Source organism: Lissotriton helveticus, chromosome 1_1 (assembly GCF_964261635.1).
Source record: "Lissotriton helveticus chromosome 1_1, aLisHel1.1, whole genome shotgun sequence".
NCBI lineage: Eukaryota > Metazoa > Chordata > Amphibia > Caudata > Salamandridae > Lissotriton > Lissotriton helveticus.
The window spans coordinates 1,496,012,063-1,496,034,700 of NC_136057.1; positions in this window are offsets into that span (position 1 = coordinate 1,496,012,063).

The window sequence follows — 22,638 nt, forward strand, 5'->3', positions numbered from 1 at the left end:
GAATAAATGGATCTACAGGCGAAAGGAGGATTACATACGAGTCCGTTACCCGGGTTGATAGCGTGACTCGGGGGGGGGGGGGCAGCAGCAATGATAGCGAAGTGCTGTGATAGGAGCCCAAGTAGTAGGTGTAGGACACCAAGAGGAGGTTGAGGGGGTATGTGCGTATGGACAGTGGTACTTCATGGTGAGTTAGCAGAAAGGGCAGGCTGTGTGAGAGCCATATGAGGGTACGAGGTAAGAAGGAGTGGAAACCTAATCCAAGATCTAAAATTGGCCGTGTAGAGTGAGCAAAGTTAGGAGAAGTAGTAAGCAAGGACAGGCATCGGTTAAAAACAAGGAGCACGGCGCCTCCATTTAGATTTGATACATCCCATGATGAGATGAGGGGTTACTTGCCGCCATGGGGAGTGACGGATTGGCTCTGGAGGTGGTTTAGGTCTGCCCGGCCAAGCTCTCTGTGAGGCGGTGATAGGGCTAAACTTTGGCCTCAGTGTGGTCGGGCCTCTTCTAGAGGCGACGCTTTCAGGTGAGCTGGGCCCACGAGAAATTGATCTGAGGTGCTTTAGTGGTAGCAGGTGGGGCAGGACCAACCCTTACCTTTGAAACCTTGGCGTGACCAAGAGGATCATGGCGGTCCCCACCGGGAGGCGGCGCAGATACTCAGCCAAGTTGTGCATAGCGGGAGCTCTCACAGAGCCGGACCAGATGCCACTGACAAGACAAAAGGCTCTTGTGTAACGAAAGTTACACTTAGTGTAACTACACTATGCTTTGTGCCATAGAGACGTCTAATAGTCACCTGGTGTAACTTCACCATGATGTGTGCCACAGGGACATCTATTGTTTACTTGGTGTATCTGGTCACTTCTTGTAATTGCACAAGGATATATGCCACAAGGACAAGTATTGGTCACTTGGTATAACTGCACCATGCTTTGTGCGTTAGGGACACCTATTGGCCATCTGGTGTAACTGCACCATGATATGTGCCATAGAGACATCCATTGGTCATGTGGTGTAACTGCACTATGATATATACCACAGGGACATCTATTGGTCACTTGGTGTAAGTGCACCATGATATTTGCCACAGGTACATCTATTGATCGTTTTGTGCAACTGCACCATGATATGTGCCACAGGAACATCTATTGGCCACCTGGTGTAACTGCACCGTGCTGAAATCCACAGGGACATCAATTGGTTACCTGGCATAAGTGCACCATGCTATGTGCCTGTAATAAAGGGACCTCCCAGAGCCTTATTTTTATTTAAGGAATGAACGGTGCAGTCTTAACATAAGGACATAGTTCTAAATGTACGGTGATATCCTAAAACACAGATACTCGAATAATCAGTCCATTAGCCAATCCCACAGGTCTCCTTCTTCTCCAGGTAGCTTCCTTCAGCTCCTTGGTGGTTTCCTAGTTGGCTTGGTGTCCCCAGAGGTCCTCAGAAGAAAGCAAAGAAACAGAAAACAACCTCTGGTCAATCTTAATGCTTAGTGCTAGAATGTTGTTCTGACCCTTCACCTGAACATGCCAATCACCACGGTCCGTGAGGGAATAGGGCTGTGAGGGTATAGCGGTCCTGAATTTGTGCCCGACTTATAAAGGCCGCCCCTCCCTTTCTCCCCTTCCCGCCAACCTCCTCCAGAATTGCAGGAAAGGCACTTGCCTGAGGCTACGGTCCTCTGTGACCGTAGCGTGGGGTATCTCGGCGTCCTGCTTTTCCTAGGGACGTCCGGATACAGAAGCAGGGGGCATTGGGGAACCTCCCTTTTCAGCTCCTCTCCTCCAGGGTTCCAGCGGGTCCTTTCGTCAAGCTGCTCTACCAACAGCCGATGGTCTCATACTTCTGCCGCTCCTTCCGTGAACGCCATCTCCGCTCCGCTCTGCACTGTACAATTTGCGCCTTCCTCCTCAGGCGACGTCCGGCGCTCCTTTTCCTCATTGCCTGACGTCAGTCCCACGACGGCTGCAGTATCTGCACTGCCAACCTCTTCTTCCGGCTGGTTTGGGCCGGGCGCCATCTTGGGATTCTCGTGGCTCCCGTCCCCGGTGATGTCCATACTACACTGCCTTTCTCCTCTGGATGGACGATCGGGCCATTCAGATACACGGAATCGGGAGAGGTAGTCAGCATTACCTTGTAACCGGCCAGTAATGTGCTTAGTCTGAAATGAAAAGGGCTGTAATGCTAAGAACCATCTCAGTACTTTGGTGTTGGTATCCTTATTGGTGGCTAACCAAGTCAGGGGGCATGTTCTGTTAGCAAAAAGAAGGTTCACCCCAATAAGTAATACTGTAAAGAAAGTCTGGACAAATTAGCACAGGAGCATTACATAAGATTTTCTTTAGGGACCCAAAACTGTCTTCCTGTCTCTTTCCCCACTCTATCTTGGTCTTTGCTGTCTTGTGTCTCAGTAAGTTTGTGAGAGGACTGGCTACCTCAGAAAACTGAGGGATAAACCTGCGGTAGTATCCTACTAGTCCGAGAAAGGCTCGAACCTCTTTCCACGTAGTGGGTCTGGGAATTGTTCTGAATAGCCTCTAGTTTGTTGTGTTGTGGTAAAATCTTGCCTTCCCTGATGGTGTACCCCAAGTAGTCTATCTGGTGTGTTCCAAGGGTGGTCTTTTTTTGGGTTTAAGGTAAGACCGGCTTGTCTCATTGTATCAAAAATATTAGTGAGATGAGCTAAATGTGTAGCCCAATCCGGACTATAGACTACTATGTCGTCCAAGTATGCCACAGCATATTCTTGATGTGCACGTAACAGGACATCCATAAGCCTTTGAAAGGTTGCCGGTGCTCCGTGGAGACCGAACGGCATCACCTTGAACTGGTATAGTCCTGATGGTGTTGAGAATGCTGTCTTTTCTCTAGCAGATTTTTTTAAAGGTATTTGCCAATATCCTTTAGTGAGGTCAATGGTTGACATGACTCTAGCTTCGCCTAGCCTCTCAATCAACTCATCCACACGGGGCATGGGGTAGTTGTCAAATTTTGAGTGGACATTTACCTGGCGGAAATCTATGCAAAAGCGCCAACTTCCATCGTGTTTAGGCACTAACACAATGGGTGAGCGCCAATGACTGCGAGAAGGCTCAATTATGTCAGCTTTCAGCATTGCCTCTACCTCTTGTTCTACAGCACTCCTCCTGGCTTCGGGTATCCTGTAGGGTTTCAGGTTTACCACTTGTTCTTCTTGTGTGACAATATCATGAGTTACTAAAGAGGTGCGGCCTGGATTGCCAGAACTCAGCCCTGGGTATCTAGCCAACAATTGCTCCAACTGCTCCCGCTGCTCTAGCAAGAGCTTAGATCCCATCTGTGGTATCTCATTTTTGGACTCTCTTTCTAATTCCATATGTATGTCTAGTGGTATGTTAACATTTACTTGACAGATGGACTGTATTTTTTTTCTCATCGATCAGGTTCTCTTTCTCTTCCCATTTCTTCAGGAGATTTATATGGTATGTTTGTCCGGGACTATTAGTATGGGGCACCGCCACTCGATATGTGACGGGAGTGACTCTCTGGGTCACGGTGAATGGTCCCTGCCAAGTCGCCAACAACTTCTTATCTAAAGAGGGCAAAAGAATCAGTACTTTCTCCCCTACCTTCAATTCTCTCATTCTGCTGGTACGGTCATACTGTTCTTTTTGGTTTGCTTGGGCTTTCTCCATATTCTGATGCACAGAGTCCCACAGAGTGGCTAAGGTTTCCTTCAATGTTTGCATATTCCCTAAAAGGGGCTTCCCTTTCTCCTCTTCCTCAGTCCACTGCTCAGTGGCAATTTCTGGCAAAGTGCAAGGTTTCCGTCGGAACAGGAGTACGAAAGGGCTAAATCCTGTGGGCTTCTGCTTGTGTGTCTTGATGGCAAAGAGCACCAAAGGAGATTTCCTGTCTCTCCTATCAGTTTCTTAAGAATGGTCTTGATCGTCCTGATGTATCTCTTTACCAGACCGTCGGTCTGGGGATGATACACGGCCGTTCTGATATGGTGGAATCGTAAAAGTTTACAGATTTCCTTCATAAGTTTAGCCATGAAGAGAGTCCCCTGATCGGTTAGTATTTCCAAAGGAAAACCCACCCAGGAAAAGAAGGATATCATAGCCTGCGCTACTGCTACTGTGCTCATGCTTGTCAATCAATCAATCAATCAAAATACTTGTATAGCGCACTACTCACCCGGAAGGGTCTCAAGGCGCTTGGGGGAAGGGGTCCGCTACTGCTCGAACAGCCAGGTCTTGAGTTGTCTCCTGAAGGCGAGATGGTCCTGGGTCAGCCGAAGGTGGATGGGAAGGGAGTTCCATGTCTTGGCCGCCAGGTAGGAGAAGGATCTTCCTCCGGCGGTGGCTCTTCGGATGCATGGTACGGGGGCGAGGGCGAGGCTGGTGGACCGTAGCTGGTGGGTGGGCGTGTAGAAGGTCAGGCGGTCGTTGAGGTACTTGGGGCCCAGGTCGTGGAGGGACTTGTGTGCATGGGTAAGGAGCCTGAACGTGATCCTCTTGCTGACGGGGGGCCAGTGCAGGTTTCTTAGGTGGCCAGAGATGTGGCTGCGTCGGGGGATGTCTAGGATGAGTCGGGCAGAGGCGTCCTGGATGCGTTGGAGTTTTTTCTGTAGCTTGGCTGTGGTTCCGGCGTAGAGGGTGTTTCCGTAGTCCAGTCGGCTGGTGACGAGTGCTTGGGGGACCGTCTTCCTGGTTTCGGTCGGGATCCATCGGAAGATCTTGCGGAGCATGCGCAGGGTGAGAAAGCACGATGAGGAGACGGCGTTGACTTGTCTGGTCATCGAGAGTGAGGAGTCCAGGATGAAGCCCAGGTTGCGTGCGTGGTCTGTTGGCTTGGGTGCGGTGCCCAGGGCGGGGGGCCACCAGGAGTCGTCCCAGGCTGGATTTCATGTCCTTTCATGGGGTGTGTTATTTTTGTGCCGGTGATGGTATTGTGACAATTGTTGCAATTGTTACATGGTCTAGTACCACGAAATTGAGGATCCGGTGTTTTGGTCTGTTTGAGAATTTCTCCCAGATTTTTACTCCTAGTATAAGCAAAAAATGGTTGAGGTTTGAACAAATCTTTGAAATCCGTTTCCAGTTGTAGTAGTGGCCAATATTTGAGCACAATGTTTTTGTATGCAGTACTGACATTAGAAAATTTCGAGACTACAACCATCCGGTCGCTTTTAGGTTTTTGTCTGGTTTTTGTCAAGGTTTCTTGGCGAAATTTTTAGCAGATCTTGGTAAATGTTTTTTTAAAGATCCTTGGTGGATCTTTAAAAAAACATTTACCAAGATCACAGCTACTTAGAGTCAAACGCATAACATCAGACCCCACAATGGCTGAGATACGCATCAATGAAATGACGGAGAGATTTCGATCAAGAGGATATCCAGACCAGATATTGGAATCTGCTAAAAATTTCATCAAACCAATGGATCGCCAAGAAACCTTGACAAAAACCAGACAAAAACCTAAAAGCGACCGGATGGTTGTAGTCTCGAAATTTTCTATGGTCAGTACTGCATACAAAAACATTGTGCTCAAATATTGGCAGAAAAATAACACACCCCATGAAAGGACATGAAATCCAGTTACGAGTCACAGCCACCTGTGACACCAATAATTGCGTTTATCTTTTGAAATGCCCATGTGGGAAAACTTATGTGGGCAAAACTGAGCGAAAAATCAAAGTACGCCTAAACGAACATAAGTCCAACATTCGTACTATGAACCAAAAATCGACAGTAGCGAACCATTTCAATGAAATGAAACACTCAGTTTCTCAACTGAAATACAACATCCTGGAAGTTATCAACAGAGTGGAGGGTAGAGACAACAACAAGCACCTACTCCAAAGAGAAAATTACTGGATACGTAGACTTCAATCAATGAAGCCATATGGATTAAATGAACGCATCCAATTCTCATGTTATCTATAAACAATTGTGTACAATTCCCCAGTTTGGGGCCATCAGTTCTGGACAATTCCCCTTGGTGCTGTATTAAGTACCTTTAATTAGTCCTACCTTAGATGAAACATCTGAGTTTATTTGGGTTTACCTGCATTGTTTATCATGTCATTCATTTATGTTGCTCACTTATATTGTTCTATTTACTGTAATTCATTCCTTAGTCCTTTATTTAGGTTTATTACGTGACCTACACACCTTAGTCCTTTGTTTAGCTTTATTAGTTTCATCACGTGACCTACACACCGGATGTAATACACTCTTCCGCGTTAGTTGCATATCCTATTGCTGAACGTTTCGACACTGCGGGAACAGACTCGTCATTACTTTCTCCCGAACGTAAGGTAACACAGTATTCGTTATTAACCATGACCGTAATTGCTAGTATTTAATCCGTTTGAAATCAGCCGCTTGGAACGCTAGGTTTAAGGATGCACCGATACGTGAGCATGTTCGTATTAAACTTTGCACGTACACGTTAAACTCTTCACTCACCAACCCACCACACCCCTATCACGATTCCTAATACTTTAACAGTGTTTGCTTCTCACTCGGTTCACCATAGGTCGTTTTTTCAACGTATTTAAAATACTTTTTACTCATTTCAGAACCGGTCGCTTTTTACACATTTATAAACAGCATGGCGTTGCACAACCACGTTCGTATCGTCTATAATGAGCACATTTCTCCAGCACACGGGGTCTTGATTTTTGTTAGACATGATTACATATTTAAGTCAGAAAGGAATATATATAGGTTTTTTGTATGTCGTTTTGTTTAGATGCTCCCAGATGAAGCACAACTGTCCGAAATGCATTGGAGCAGGAGAAATAATATTGGATATAATGTCACATATTGAGTATGTGGAGAAACATACTAAATTGAACACAATGGATTAAAAAAAACTTTTTTTCAAGAAAATTCATCAATCCTGTTTCTTTAAGACTTTGGAGGCAAGAATTGCCATACAGTGTGCCCTAAGGGATGCTATCAGTTATCTCCAGTACCCCATTTCTCTTTGTGGAAACGAGCCCTGTAATACTCCTGATCGCTTCCCAGTCTCTCTAAGACTGCCTTCTTAATATCCTGATAGGGCATGACTCCAGCAGGGTTGGCTGCTTGGTACGCAGCCTGTAGCTCCCCCTTCAACAACAGTGCTATATACTGACCCCACCTCTCTGGAGGCCAGGTGGCTGTGGTAGCAACTCTTTCGAAATTTGTAAAGAAATAATCAGGGTCCTGCGCCTCTTGAAATTTCTGTAGTACACTTCCAGGGACATTCGGGTGTACTCTTGTGCTAGAAATAGCGTCCATGAGTCTTAGAATGGCTGTGTCTTGTACCTGTTGGTTATTTGTTAGTAGCGCCGCTTGTTCTTTCAGGGCCTTATGGAAAGATTCTCTTTTCTTCTGAGCATTTTGGTTTTGTTGCTCCACTACTAACTGTAAATGTCTCTGTCCCTCCGCTAATTGGGTAATAATGTCCTGGAGGGTTACGGGTTGTGTCATCTTCAAGCCACAGACGACGATCCCACTTCTGACACCACTGTAATAAAGGGACCTCCCATAGCGTTAGAGGGAAACAAAGGGGCGTATGAACACCTCCTTATTTTTATTTAAGGAATGAAAGGTGCAGTCTTAACATAAGGACATAGTTCTAAATGCACGGTGATATCCTAAAACACAGATGCTCAAATAATCAGTCAATTAGCCAATCCCACAGGTCTCCTTCTTCTCCAGGTAGCTTCCTTCAGCTCCTTGGTGGTTTCCTAGGTGGCTTGGTGTCCCCAGAGGTCCCCGGAAGAAAGCAAAGAAACAGAAAACAACCTCTGGTCAGTCTTAATGCTTAGTGCTAGAATGTTAACGTGCTGACCCTTCACCTGAACATGCCAATCACCACGGTCCATGAGGGAATAGGGCTGTGAGGGTATAGCGGTCCTGAATTTGTGCCCGACTTATAAAGGCCGCCCCTCCCTTTCTCCCCTTTCCGCCAACCTCCTCCAGAATTGCAGGAGAGGCACTTGCCTGAGGCTACGGTCCTCCGTGACCGTAGCGTGGGGTATCTCGGCGTCCTGCGTCTCCTGCGGACGTCCGGATACAGAAGCATTGGGCGTTGGAGAAACCTCCCTTTTCAGCTCCTCTCCTCCAGGGTTCCAGCGGGTCCTTTCATCAAGCTGCTCTCCCAACGGCCGATGGTCTCATACTTCTGCCACTCCTTCCTTGAACGCATACTCCGCTCTGCTCTGCACTTTACAATTCACGCCTTCCTCCTCAGGTGACTTCCGGCGCTCCTTTTTCTCATTGCCTCATGTCAGTCCCGCAACGGCTGCAGTGTCTGCACTGCCGACCTCTTCTTCCGGCTGGTTTGGACCGGGCACCATTTTGGGATTCTCGGGGCTCCTGTCCCCTGTGATGTCCAAACTACAGTGCCATAGGGACATCTATTGGTCACCTGGTGTAACCGCAAAATGGTATGTGCCACAGGGACATCTATGGTTTACTTGGTGTATCTGCACCATGCTTTGTGCCATCAGCAGATCTATTGGTCACTTCTTGTTACTGCACAATGATATATGCCACAAGGACATGTATTGGTCACTTGGTGTAACAGCACCATGGTTTAAGCATTAGCAGCACCTATTGGTCACTTGGTGTAACTGCACCATGATTTGTGCCAAAAGGACAGCTATTGGTCACTTGGTGTAACTGCAACATGCTTTGTGCCATAGAGACATCTATTCACCACGTGGTGTAACTGCACTATGATATATACCACAGGGACATCTATTAGTCACTTGGTGTAAGTGCACCATGATATTTGCCATAGGGCTATCTAGTGATCAGTTTGTACAACTGCACCATGATATGTGCCACAGAAATATCTATTGGCCACATGGTGTGACTGCACCATGCTGATAGCCACAGGATTTTCTATTGGTCACGAGGCATAAGTGCACCATCCTATGTACCATTGGGACATCTATTCATCACTTGGTGTAACTGCACAATGCTATGAGTCATAAGGATGTCTATTGGTCCCCTGGTGTAACTGCACCATGCTACGTCACAAGGATATCTATTGGTCACTTGGTGTAACTGCACCATGCTGTGTGCAATATGTCACATCTATTTGTCACCTGATGCAACTGCACCATGATGTGTGCCACAGGGGCATCTGTTGGCCAAATAGTATAAGTGCACCATGACATGCTCCACAGGGACATCTACTGGCTTCTTGGTGTAAATGCACCATGATGTGTGCCACAGGGACATCTAGTTGTCACTTGGTGTAACAACACAATCATATATGGCACAAGGACATCTATTGGTCACCGGGTGTAACTGCACCATGCATTGAGCCAAAGGGACAACTATTGGCCCCTTGGTGTAACTGCACAGTGACATCTATTTCTCACATGATGCACATGCACAATGCTGTGTGCCACTGTGACATCTATTGGTCAGTTGGTATAACTGCACCATTATATGTGCCACATGAACATCTATTGGTCACTTTGGGTAACTGCACCATGATATTTTCTATAGGTACATCTATTGGTCGCCTGGCATAAGTGCACCATGTTATGTGCAAAAGGGACATCTATTCACCACTTGGTGTAACTGCACCATGCTCTGTGCCATAGGGACGTCTATTGGTCACCTGGTGTAGCTGCACCATGATATGTGCCACAGGGGCATTTATTGGTCACCTGGTATAAATACACTATGCTTTGAGCCACAGGTACATCTATTGGTCACTTGGCGTAACTAACCCATGCTATGTTTCATAAGCACATCTATTGGTCACCTGGTGTAACTGCACCATACCATGTGCCATAGGTGCAGCTATTGTCACCTGCTGTAACTGCACATTCATATGTGCAACAGGGATATCTATTACTTACTAGGCGTAACTGCACCATGCTATGTGCCAAAGGGACATCTATTGTTTACATGGTTAACTGCACCATGCTTTGTGCCATAGGGATATCCATTGGCCACATCATGTAACTACACTTGATATTTGCAATAATAACATGTATTGGTCACTTGGTATAAATGCACCATGCTTTGTGCATTAGGGACATCTATTAATCACCTGGTGTAACTGCAAAAGTGTATGTGCCACAGGGCATTCTCTTGGTCACCTGCTGTAAGTGCACCACAATATGTGCCACAAGGAATTCTATTGGTCATTAGGTGTAACTGCGCCATGATTTGTGCCACCGAGACATGTATTGGTCACTTGGCATAACTGCACCATGCTGTGTGACACCGGGACATTTGTTGGTCACCTGGAATAACTGTACCATGTCATGCCAGGGACATCTACTGGTCAATTGGTGTTGCTGCATCACGATATGTGTCACAGGGACATCAATTAGTAACTTGGTGTAACTGAAATCTGCTATGTGACACATGACATCAATTGGTCACTTGGTCAAGCCGAGTGGAACAACCATCATGGAAATATAGTGGCATCAAATCTTGTGGTTTATGTGGGGAAGCCTGGCAAGACATCATCCATCTAATATGCGTCTGTCCTAATTTAAAAGTGCAACGTATGCGATTACTGAAAAAGGCATTTAATGACAGAGGTATTCGAACATGTCGAGGGGCAATAATTAAAGGACTCAGCACGACTGACCCTCAGCTGGCTTGTAAAATAATGAAATTCTTACTATATTATGAGAAAAAATTTTAATTGGCATAATGAGAAGGACACTGCGGTTGTTGACGAAGATAATGTTTAATGCATAAGTGGGTTCCAGTTTAAAAAATATATATATATATATATACATATATATATATATATATATATCATTCTTTTAAATAATATTTTATATTGACCTTATTATTTGTATTATGAAATTGTTATGGTTTTAACTAACTTAAACAATAAAGACATTCATTCATTCATTCATTGGTCACTTGGAGAAGTGTGGCTCAGGGGTTAGAGGCAGCAGACCCGGAAGCCGAGATCGGTCCTGGACCAGGGTTCAATTCCCCGCCTCGGCGGGGTCTTGGGCTAAAAAATTCCACGGACTTGATAATTCTCGCCCCGGTGCCTCCTCGACTCACGGGTTCACACTCTGCGACTCTGGGCAATAGCTTGCTTAATCTCCACAACGGCCCCTCGCGGCGGGATGCCTGACTTTCACCTTGTGGATACCCTGCTATCTCACAGGGGAATACCAGGAAGGGTTCCCTAAGCAAGCGCCGGGAAACCCACTGCGGGTAGCTGTGCGCTATATAAGCTCAACTACATTTACATTTACATACCATGTGACATAGGGACATCTTTTGGTCACCCTTTTAACTGTGCATTCCTACGTGCTACAGAGACATCTATTGGTCATGTGGTGTAACTGCAACATGATATGCACCACAGGGACATTTATTGGTCACTTGGGGTAACTGCACCATGCTTGTGCCACAGGGACATCTATTGATCGCCTGGTATAAGTGCACCATGCTATGTGCAACAGGGACATCTATTGGCCACTTGGTGTAACTGCACCATACGTTGTGCCATAGGGACGTCTTTTGGTCACCAGATGTAGCTGCACCATGATATCTGCCACAACAACATTTATTGGTCACTTGGCATAAATACACCATGCTTTGAGCCACAGGTACATCTACTGGTCACTTTGCATAACTAATCCATACTAAGTCCCATAAGCACATCTATTGGTCACCTGGTGTAACTGCACTATACTATGTGCCATAGGGACATCAATGGTCACCTGGTGTAGCTACACATTCCTATGTGCCACAGGGATATCTATTGGTTACTAGGTGGAACTGGACCATGCTATGTGCCACAGGGACATCTATTTGTTACTTAGTTAACTGCACCATGCTTTGTGCCATAGGGATATCCATTGGTCACATGATGGAACTGCACCATAATATTTGCGATAATAACATGTATTGGTCACTTGATGTAAGTGCACCATGCTTAGTGCATTAGGGACATCTATTAGTCACCTGGTGTAACTGCAACATTATATATGCCACAAGGAATTCTATTGGTCACTAGGTGTAACTGCACCATGATTTGTGCCACTGGGACATGTATTGGTCACTTGGTGTAACTGCACCATGCTATGTGACACCGGGACATTTGTTGGTCACCTGGTATAACTGCACAATGCCATGCCAGGGACATCTACTCGTCAGTTGGTGTTACTGCACCACAATATGTGCCTCAGGGACATCAATTAGTCACTTGGTGTAACTAAAATCTACTATGTGATACATGACATATATTGGTCACTTGGTGCAACTGCACCATGCTTTGTACCATAGGGATATCTATTAGTCACCTGGTGAACTGCAAAATGCTATGTGACACAGGGACATCTATTGATCACTTGGTGTAAGTACAACATGCTATGAGCCATAGGGAAATCTATTGCTCACCTGGAGTAACTGCATCATGCTATGTGCCCGAGGGACATCAAGTGGTCACTTGGTGTAACTGCATGATGTTTTGTGCCATATGGACGTCTATCAGTCACGTTGTGTAACTGCATCATGACATGTGCCACAGGGACATCTATTGGTCCCCTGGCATAAATAAACCATGCTTTGGGCCACTTGAACATCTCTTGGTCACTCAGTGTAACTGTAACATGCTTTATACCATAGGGACATCTATTAGTCCCCTCGTGTAACTGCACCATGATTTGTGTAACAGGGACATCTTTTGATTACCTGGTGCAAGTGCACCATGCTGATAGCCACACTGACATCTATTGGACACCTGGCTTATGTGCACCAAAAATTCTACCATAGCAACATCTATTGCTCACTTAGTGTATCTGCACCGTGCTATATGCCCGGGACACCTGTTGGTTACCTGGTATAACTGCACCATGCCATGTGCAGCAAGGACATCTATTGGTCAATTGGTGCTACTGCACAACGATATGTGCCACAGGGACATCAGTTGGTCATTTGGTGTAACTGAAATTTGCCCTGTGACATATGACATATATTGGTCACTTGGTGCAACTGCAAAATGCTATGTGATACAGGAACATCTATTGATCACTTGGGCTAAGTACACCATGCTATGAGCCATTGGAAATCTATTTTTCACCTGGAGTAACTGAACCATGCTATGTGCCCCAGGGACATCTATTGGTCACTTGGTGTAAATGCACGATGTTTTGTGCCATAGGGACGTCTCTCACTCATGTGGTGTAACTGCACCATGATATAATCCAGAGGGATTTCTATTGGTCACCTGGCATAAATAAACCATGCTTTGGGCCACATGCACATCTATTGGTCACTCACTTGGTGTAACTGTACCATAGGGACATCTACTGGTCACCTCGTGTAACTGCACCATGATTTGTGTAACAGGGACATCTGTTGATCACATGGTGTAAGTGCATCATGCTGATGGCCACAGGGACATCTATTGGACACCTGGCTTATGGGCATCAAGAATTGTGCCATAGCGACATCTATTGCTCACCTGGTGTAACTGCACCATACTATGTGCCTCAGGGACATCTATTGGTCACCTGGTGTAACTGCACATACCTATGTTCCACAAGGACATCTATTGGTAACTTGGCGTAGCTGCACATTCCTATGTACCACAGGGATATCTATTGGTAACTTGGTGTAACTGCACCATGATATGTGCCACACGAACATCTATAGGCCAAATGGTGTAACTGCACCCGGGTGATAGCCACAGGGACATCTATTGGTTACCTGGCATAAGTGCACAATGCTATATGCCATAGGGACATCTATTGGTCACTTGATGTAACTGCACCATGCTATGGGCCATAGGGACATCTATTGGTCACCAGGTGTAACTGCACCATGCTATGTACCAAAGGGACATCTATTGGCCACTTGGTGTAACTGCACCATGTGTTGTGCCATAGGGACGTCTATTGGTCACCTGGCATAACTGCACCTGATATGTGCCAGAGGGACATTTATTGGTCACCTGGCATACATACACCATAGATTGGATCACAGGTAGATCTATTTGTCACTTGGTGTTGTAGTGTAGTTCCTATATTCCCAATAGGCTCTGCGCATTGGAATAATATATCCTATAGATTTGACGTAGGACTTGGGTCAGTAGGTCTCTATCGAATATACTAAACTTAATTGTGAGTGCCAGCTAGCTCAACGGTCACTACAAACTTTCTCAAATTCACAAGAAGGGATTAGTTTCTGACAACCGCAAAAACATGACAACTTTGTTTCCCTAGGACTGTAATAAATATCTTCAGAGTCGTGGAAACAATAGATAAGTATTTCACTCAGTCAATCGTGCATGCTTCATTTCTACAGAGTTGCAGAGAAATAGAGAGACGGGTGTTTTCAATAAAAGGTTTATTGAACAGTCTTCTCTCTCATACACGAGAGGTGAACTGCTACAATCGTTAGACAGAATGCAAACTATAATGCGTACAGTGAGAATAGTATTATAAAATAATACAGTAAGAGCACTGTATGGTTTCTAAGCCATATAAAAATACATACATAAATAACACAGGCTAAAATACTCAACTGGTGCTTCTAAAATACGCCTACCCCAATGTACCTAACCTAGGTCTAGTACGAGGGAGGAAGTATGTTTTTTTGCATAGGTTTAGTTTTGCCAAGAATCTACCAAAGGTTTCTCTAGGTTCTAATCAGCTTCATACCTTGGAATGAAGGAGGTCTGGTATCTCTGTTTCGGGACTCGATTTCCTAACACCCCGCAAGGGGAATCAGAAACACTGGAGCTGGATTTCTCAGCAGAGGAGGGCAGCTTACTGATCAGTGCGTCAGCTGGAGAGTCGGCTTCCTTTGGCACTTGCTGTAGCGAGCTGCGTCGGGCAAGTAGGTAATCGAACTGCTCCGAACCACTGTGTTTTGCCATAGCAAGTGAAGGTATATTTATACCTTGAAGGTGTTTAGGATTGCCATGTTTGAAGTAAAGTCAGGCATATGAACGTCATGAATGAACCCCTAGGTAAAGTTGTAAAACTAACTGAGTTCTTGAAGAAAACAATATTCAAGCAAGGGGAAGTCCCTAACGGCTTAAGCTGGTTTTCCAAGAAATCGTTGTGACGTTTGATGAACGGATGGAAGTAGCCATGCCTGTATTTGGGTTCCATGGGCTATGCCTAAATAAGGGCTTATTTTCTATGCCTAGATAAGGGCAACGTGAATTGTACCTATATAAGGGCATGAATCAGGTAACCCATTCGGAATGTACCATGCTATGTGCTATAAGGACATCTATTTGTCATCTGGTGTAACTTTACCATGCTATGTGCCACAGGGACCTCTATTGGTCACTTGGTGTAACTGCATCATGATATGTGCCACAGGAACATCTATTGGCCACCTGGTGTAACTGCACTGTGCTGATAGCCACAGGGACATCTATTGGTTACCTGGCATAGGTGCACGGTGCTATGTGCCATAGGGACATCTATTGGTCACCTGGTGTAACTGCACCATGCTATGTGCCACAGGGACCTCGATTGACCATTTAGTGTAACTGCACCATACTTTGTGCCATAGGGAGATCTATTGGTCACTTCTTGTGACTTCACAATGATATATGCCACAAGGACCTATATTGGTCACTTCGTGTAACAGTGCTATGCTTTGTGCATTAGGAACACCTATTGGTCACCTGGTGTAACTGCACAATGCTTTGTGCCATATCAACATCTATTAGTCACTTCGTATAACTACACCATAATATATGCACAGGGATATGCATTGGTCACTTGGTGGAAATGCTGCATGCTTTTTGCCACAAGGACATCTATGGGTCACCTGGTGTAACTGCACCATGATGTGTGTCACAGGGATATCTATTGCTCACCTGGGGTAACTGCACCATGCTATGTGCACCAGCGACATCTATTTTGTTAACTTTATGTAACTGTAATATGCTATTTGCCAAAGGGACATCTATTTCTCACTTGGTGTAACTGTACCATACTATGTGCCACTGGCGCATCTATTGGTCACCTTGTGTAACTGCACGATGCTATGTGCCATAGGGACATCTATTGGTCACCTGGTGTAAATGCACCACCCTATGTGCTACATGGAGGTCTATTGGTCACTTGGTGTAAATGAACCATGTTATGTGACACAGGGACATTTATTGGTTACTTATTGAAACTGCTTCATGCCATGTGCCATAGGGACATCTGTTGGTCACTTGGTGTAACTGCACCATGATGTGTGTCACAGGGATATCTATTGCTCACCTGGGGTAACTGCACCATGCTATGTGCACCAGGGACATCTATTGGTAACTTGGTGTAACTGTAATATGCTATTTGCCAAAGGGACATCTATTTCTCACTTGGTGTAACAGCACCATACTATGTGCCACAGGCGCATCTATTGGTCACCTTGTGTAACTGCACGATGCTATGTGCCATAGGGACATCTATTGGTCACCTGGTGTAAATGCACCACCCTATGTGCTACATGGAGGTCTATTGGTCACTTGGTGTAAATGAACCATGTTATGTGACACAGGGACATTTATTGGTTACTTATTGAAACTGCTTCATGCCATGTGCCATAGGGACATCTATTGGTCACTTGGTGTAAGTGCATCATGTTGTATGCCTAAGGGACATCTATTGGTCACCTGGTGTAACTGCACCTTGCTATGTTCCACAGAAACATCTATTTCTCACCAGGTGTAAGTGCATCATGCTGATAGTCACTGGGGCATCTATTGGTCACTTGATGTAACGGCGATTGTTTAAACCACTGCCGGATAATTACTGCCACTGCCACTGTGGGGGAATTGACTCACCTGCCTCCAGCCCTGCTCAGAGCAAACCGAAGCTGGTTCTGCTGCCTGCTTTTCGTGCCGCAAGTGAAGGCTGACCTTTGGTTGCTGCCGGGCCTCAGGGGATTCCAACTCCCGGCACCCTCGAGTGGCGCCCTCCGCCCGCGTCATCACATAGCGCCCAGAGGTGCTTAAATCAGCTGTGCGCCTCCCGCAGCGCGGGATTGTTTAAACTACTGCCAGATAATTACTGCCACTGCCACTTTGGGGGAATTGACTCACCTGCCTCCAGCCCTGCTCTCGGCCCGCCGAGGCAGTTCTGCTGCCTGCTTTTCGTGCCGCAAGTGGAGGCTGTCCTATGGTTGCTGCCAGGCCTCAGGGGATTCCAGCTCCCGGCGCCCTCGAATGGCGCCCTCCGCCCGCATCATCACATAGCGTCCGAGGCGCTTAAATCAGCTGTGCACCTCCCGCAGCGCAGGATTGTTTAAACCACTGCCGGATAATTACTGCCACTGCCACTGCGGGGGAATTGACTCACCTGCATCCAGCCCTGCTCTCAGCCCACCGAAGCGCTTCTGCAGCCTGCTTTTCGTGCCGCAAGTGAAGGCTGTCTTTTGGTTGCTGCCGGGCCTCAGGGGATTCCAACTCCCGGCACCCTGGAGTGACGCCCTCCACCCACGTCATCACATAGCGCCCAGTGGTGCTTAAATCAGCTGTGCGGGACGCACACGGACGTGCCCGGACACCGCCCGGGCAAAGCCCGGGCCAAGGGCGGGCCCATCCGTGCCTGTCAGAGGCCAGAGGAGGCCGGGCTGGGCCACGACATTGACATTTTGTGCCTTGAACTGTAAGCATTACATCCTTTTTGTACCGCTTTGGCCGCCATAAGTGTGGCAGGGTATGCTCAGACGTGAGTACCTTGCTCACTTTGCCACTTGATTCAAGCAAGCCGGGCTGAAGACGGCTGGAATGCCAGAAACCGGTCCTCGGAAGCTTGTTCCGGTCCAGGGAAGGCATGGCTTGGCAGTTCGGGCTGGACTGTTCCCATGAGGCACAGGGTCAGACTGATTTGCATATAGCCATGTCTGAACTGGGGTGGCCGAGTGGGCTAAAGAACGGTGATGGATCAAACCCAGATCCTTTGACTGGGTGTGAGTGTTTGATTGGTTCTGATGCTCCCTACATTACCACCCCCTTTTGTACAGGTTAGCATACACACCCTTGCTATGGTAACAACTAAGGGGAAAAAAGCCAAGGGGGGTCAAATGGTTGATCCACCATCCAAAAAAAGGAAAGGCTGTACATTAGTCAAACCCAACTCTTTATCCACTACAAATGAACTTAATAGGGTACATGTTTTTGAGAAGCCGGTGTTATTACCTCGGTTGTTAATCCTGCCACTAATTTAGCATCAACTTCACCAACAATCCAACCTACGGAGGTAATTTCTCCTAACATCCAGCTTAATGTAGAAGATCTTTGTTCACTAATAAGTAAACAACTAGCAGCTCTTATTGATCCAACATCTAAGAGATTAGATTTAGTGGTTGAAAGGCTAGATAAGATCTAACAAAGTCTATCCCATAGTAACCAAAGGAATACCGCTCATCCCTCTACCTATGCTGATGGGAACGCCCAAGATAACACTCTTGGGGCTGTACCAAGTATGGATCCCGGAAAATTTGGTAAATGCGCAATCAAGCCTTGGTATGGTACAACCTGTGTCAATCCCATCCTGTCTCCCCGCTTTTAGTTCAAATAACGGTACTCATGCACAGGTGGCACCGCAAAGTCGGAATGTAGGCAATACTAATATGCTGCCCAGTCTCCATTTACCCCCCCGAAGCCACCCCGTATACGGTCGTTTTAGCCAATGTGACCCCACTACCCCCGGGCACTCGCGAGCATTGGTCGACACTCAAAAATAAGGCCCTCCACTTAGTGAGCAAAAAGACAGGTGTCAGTCACCAACTGTTCGACGAATTTAAAATGGTGCGTCGAATCCATTGGGTAGGCCACTCACACAAATCCATGGCTGGGGACTGTGTGGTTCTGAGTTTTAGGTCACCCTTGTAGGAAGGTGGATATCTGACTATATGGTAACCCCAACTTTTTGACTAGTGTTTAGCTGGTTTTCGACTTAGTTGGCCTGGGATCCTGCTATTCAGGGCCCCAGGCTATCTGCTCTCTCTGTACAATGGACTCCATGTACTTTAGGTACATACCTAATTGGGAATTGGGTCACCTTTGTGAGCCCCTGTATAGTTTACCATAGGTACCCAGGACAGAGGTGCATCCAAGGCCTACCAGGGGCTGCAGCATGTATTATGCCACCCCTGGCTGGCCATCCAAACTGACACCACAAGTTGATCACTCAACTTGGGCAAGGTGGTGTAATCACCCCTTGCTTAGATATAGTATACCTATATCTACCGTTATATATAGACCCATATATACCTATAAGTCACTCCTATGGCAGGCCTTGACAATCCTGAAGGCAGAGTGCTTGGTTTTATGTGAGAGGGTGCTCTAGCATGAGCTGAGCTCTTCTGCAGCTTTCGGAACCATGTCCTTATAGCTGTTCTATGATATAGCCATACCATATACTCTTAGGTGCATTATAATCCTCGCGGTTAATGCTAACTTTGGTTTGGCTTTATCAAACCATGTCGTGTAAGGTGTCAAACACTTTGGAATACTACCCCCCACCCCCACCAGTTCTGGCAGCAGGGGTAGCATTCCACCCTTCTAGAGGGAGAAGACATGTAGTTACTGCTTTACCCAGTTAAAGTTAAACAGAGCCTCAGCATCACAAATTGGATGCTGCTGCCACAGAAACAAGTCTGACCTCCTGCAGCTTGACAAAACTCCGGCAAGGGAGGCTTGGACAATAGGTTTCCTGTCGAGGGAGGTGCTAGCACCTCCCCAGACAGCCTGTAGTGTATTGGGGCAGGGTGGGTTCAATAGAAAGATGCTTTTTCAGACACTGCCTGGGGCACACAAGGTGCTCCATGCATAGCCGGGTTCAAACCAGTTGCTGGGGCACTCCAGCCCCAGCTCTGGTGCAAAACTGGACAAAGGGAAAGGGGTGTAACCACCCCCTTCCCAGGTTCCACCCATAGGAGGGACCTAGCAGGTAATCCAGTCCCTTAGTTTAGTATAAAGATAGGAGCTGTGTCTAGAGACATTAGATTATCCTGGACTGAAACTCTGAAACGAAACTCTTGGACCTTCGACGTTCCATACCAACTGGAAGACTGAAGACATCTCCCTTGTGGTCAAGGAGTGACCACCCTGTGCAAACAGGCACCACCAGTAACTTGCCAGTTTGCTTTGTCGATGCTACTGCTGGAACCCGAAGACTCAGCGACTCAGGAACTGGACTTCTAGACTTCTCCGACTCCGATCCACATCCACAGCTAAGCTGAGACCCGTGGCGGACACTAGAGACATGGGACCGGACACCCTGGACTACCTGCTCTTTGCTAACCGTGCAGCTTCTGAGGTACCCTCAAAGTTGTGCATTGGGGATTGAGAAGCCCCAGACCTGGGGAGCATTTGCACCAAAGCTCAGCCCTCCACACTCCACGAGTGCCGCATGTGGCCTGTGCCTGCATTTCAGCTCAATGTGTCTTCCCGGTTGCTAGCCCATTGGCTAGTGAGCCCTCCAAAGACTTCTTTGTGAAACTACACTGCTTGCTTGGTTGCTCCGGGCTTGCTCCAGCTTCCCTGCAAAGGAGAAGCTCCCGAGACCTTGCTGGTCTGAACTGAAGCCAATCTTCCCATCCTGTGTGGATTGCATTTGCCAAGGCTTGTCGGGTCCAATCTGGATACCGACACCGGAGTCAACAAGATCCTTCGTGGGACACCTCGGATCCAGCTCCTGGTTGTCGTTGATGCATCCTGGTCCTCGTGGCTGCAGAGACAAGATTCTCCTCTTCATCTGATTGCATCTCAACATCGCCTGGTTCCTTCCTGGTTCCTTCCTGGTCACTGGCTAGTGACTCAGACTCTGTCCCCTCTGCTTTCAGGTTTTTCACTTCTTCGATCCACCCTTGGATCCACCCGGACACTTTTCTCCTGGTGGCCTGCAGCACTTTCTTGCAGTTCTCCATAGGAAACAGCGACGAAACCCGACACGAAAGAACACCTATGCACCCGGCTTCCCTGGGTGAGGTAACTCGAGTACTCCGGTGCTCCCGTGGGTGTTGACTCTCAAAGTGTCCTAGTTTAAAAGGGTTTTACCGTAGTCCATCCGGATGTGTCCTTAATCTACTACTTTGTAACTTTTATGTTCCCATTATAACTCCATGGTAACTCCCGTGGGCCTCCTACATCCAATCCCTTGGTTGTTCAGTGTAGCCCCAGCAATTCCCTAGGCTCTAGGCCTATTCACCTTTCCTGAAGTGGTTCTTATACCACTTACTTAGTATATGGTTCGTGAGGCACCTAGGGCAGAATTGTATTTGTGCAACTTAAAGTATGCTTATTGAGTAACTTGTGCTGTGTATCGATCTCTGGCCTCATAAAGAGTTCAGAGGGGTTGTGTTAGTAATAAATACATATATATTTCATAAATACCTTTGTGTGGTGTCCTTTCATTTGATATTCAAGGGATTATAATTGGTAAAACAACTTGCTTCACATGCTCTCTGAAGTTTTAGCCTAAGACTGCTTGCCCATGCTACCACTAGGATAGCTGGTCTATAAGGTTGACTTTATAACCACCATCATAAGGGTCGTTTAGACTGGTGCAAGGTGCCCACTAGAATAGTGGACATCATATACCAGGCTAACTTCTCACAACCCTCCCTGGTTCAATATATTCTTGGGCTGTCTGGACATTATTCTCCAGTAGCCGAGAATATCAGAATACTCCCTCTAGGGTACTTTTATAATCCACGGAACCTGCCTAGACATAAAGAATTGAGGGCTCATAATGGTGGCTTTAATCCTGTTAACTATCCGGTACAAACCAACCATCGGTTTGAGCCATTATCAACCTTAGAAGATAATGACTGACTGAGAGGGAGGGATAACATGCTACCCTTCACAGGCAGTAGGGCTAAAAAAGCGGTAGATGGGAACCAGGCAAAAAACCTTGGTAATTTGCTGGGAAGCGAGAGTGTACTCCCATGCGTTACGCCGTTAGTTGGCAGAAGGAGCATCCACATGGGTAATGATCAGCGGGACACTCTCACTAATTCTATTGTTCAGCCCTCTGTAGGAACAACTAGCACATGCCTGCCCCCTTCAGCTAATGGGAATGCTGAGGAGGGCCTGACAAACTATAGGACAAATGGTCCCAGCCCCTCGAAACCATGCCTGACCCTATCTTCCTGGAATGTAGCAGGATTAGAATCAAAAACAATGTCCACAGATTGGTCACTATATATTGAGTCCACAGATGTGTGGGCCTTTCAGGAGACTTGGTCAGTGATGGGAGTTTTTCATTCGGGCTATTTAAACTTTTTTAAAGTAGCGACCAGGGGTTTGAGGGGTCGGCCAGTTAGTGGGTTGACTTGTTGGGTAAGACAAATTGAGGGGGTAAGGGTGGAGGAGCTAACCATCGATTGGCCGGATATAATGGCTATATGGGTCAGCACATCAAAAGGGCTAGACCTTACAATATACAATGTCTATTCGCGGGGTCAACTGGGTGGCAGGAGCTCAAATGTAATTACAACTCTTGAAAGATACCTGTTTACCGATGCAATCGCCAGTAGTCTGATTATAGCCAGGGATTTCAATACTTGTTTCGAACCTCTAGATCGTGGAGATGGAAGGTTAAGTGAAGAGGTGGACGCAAATTGGGGCATCTCACAGCTGGACCTCAATCCAATAAGGAAATGGTCTGAG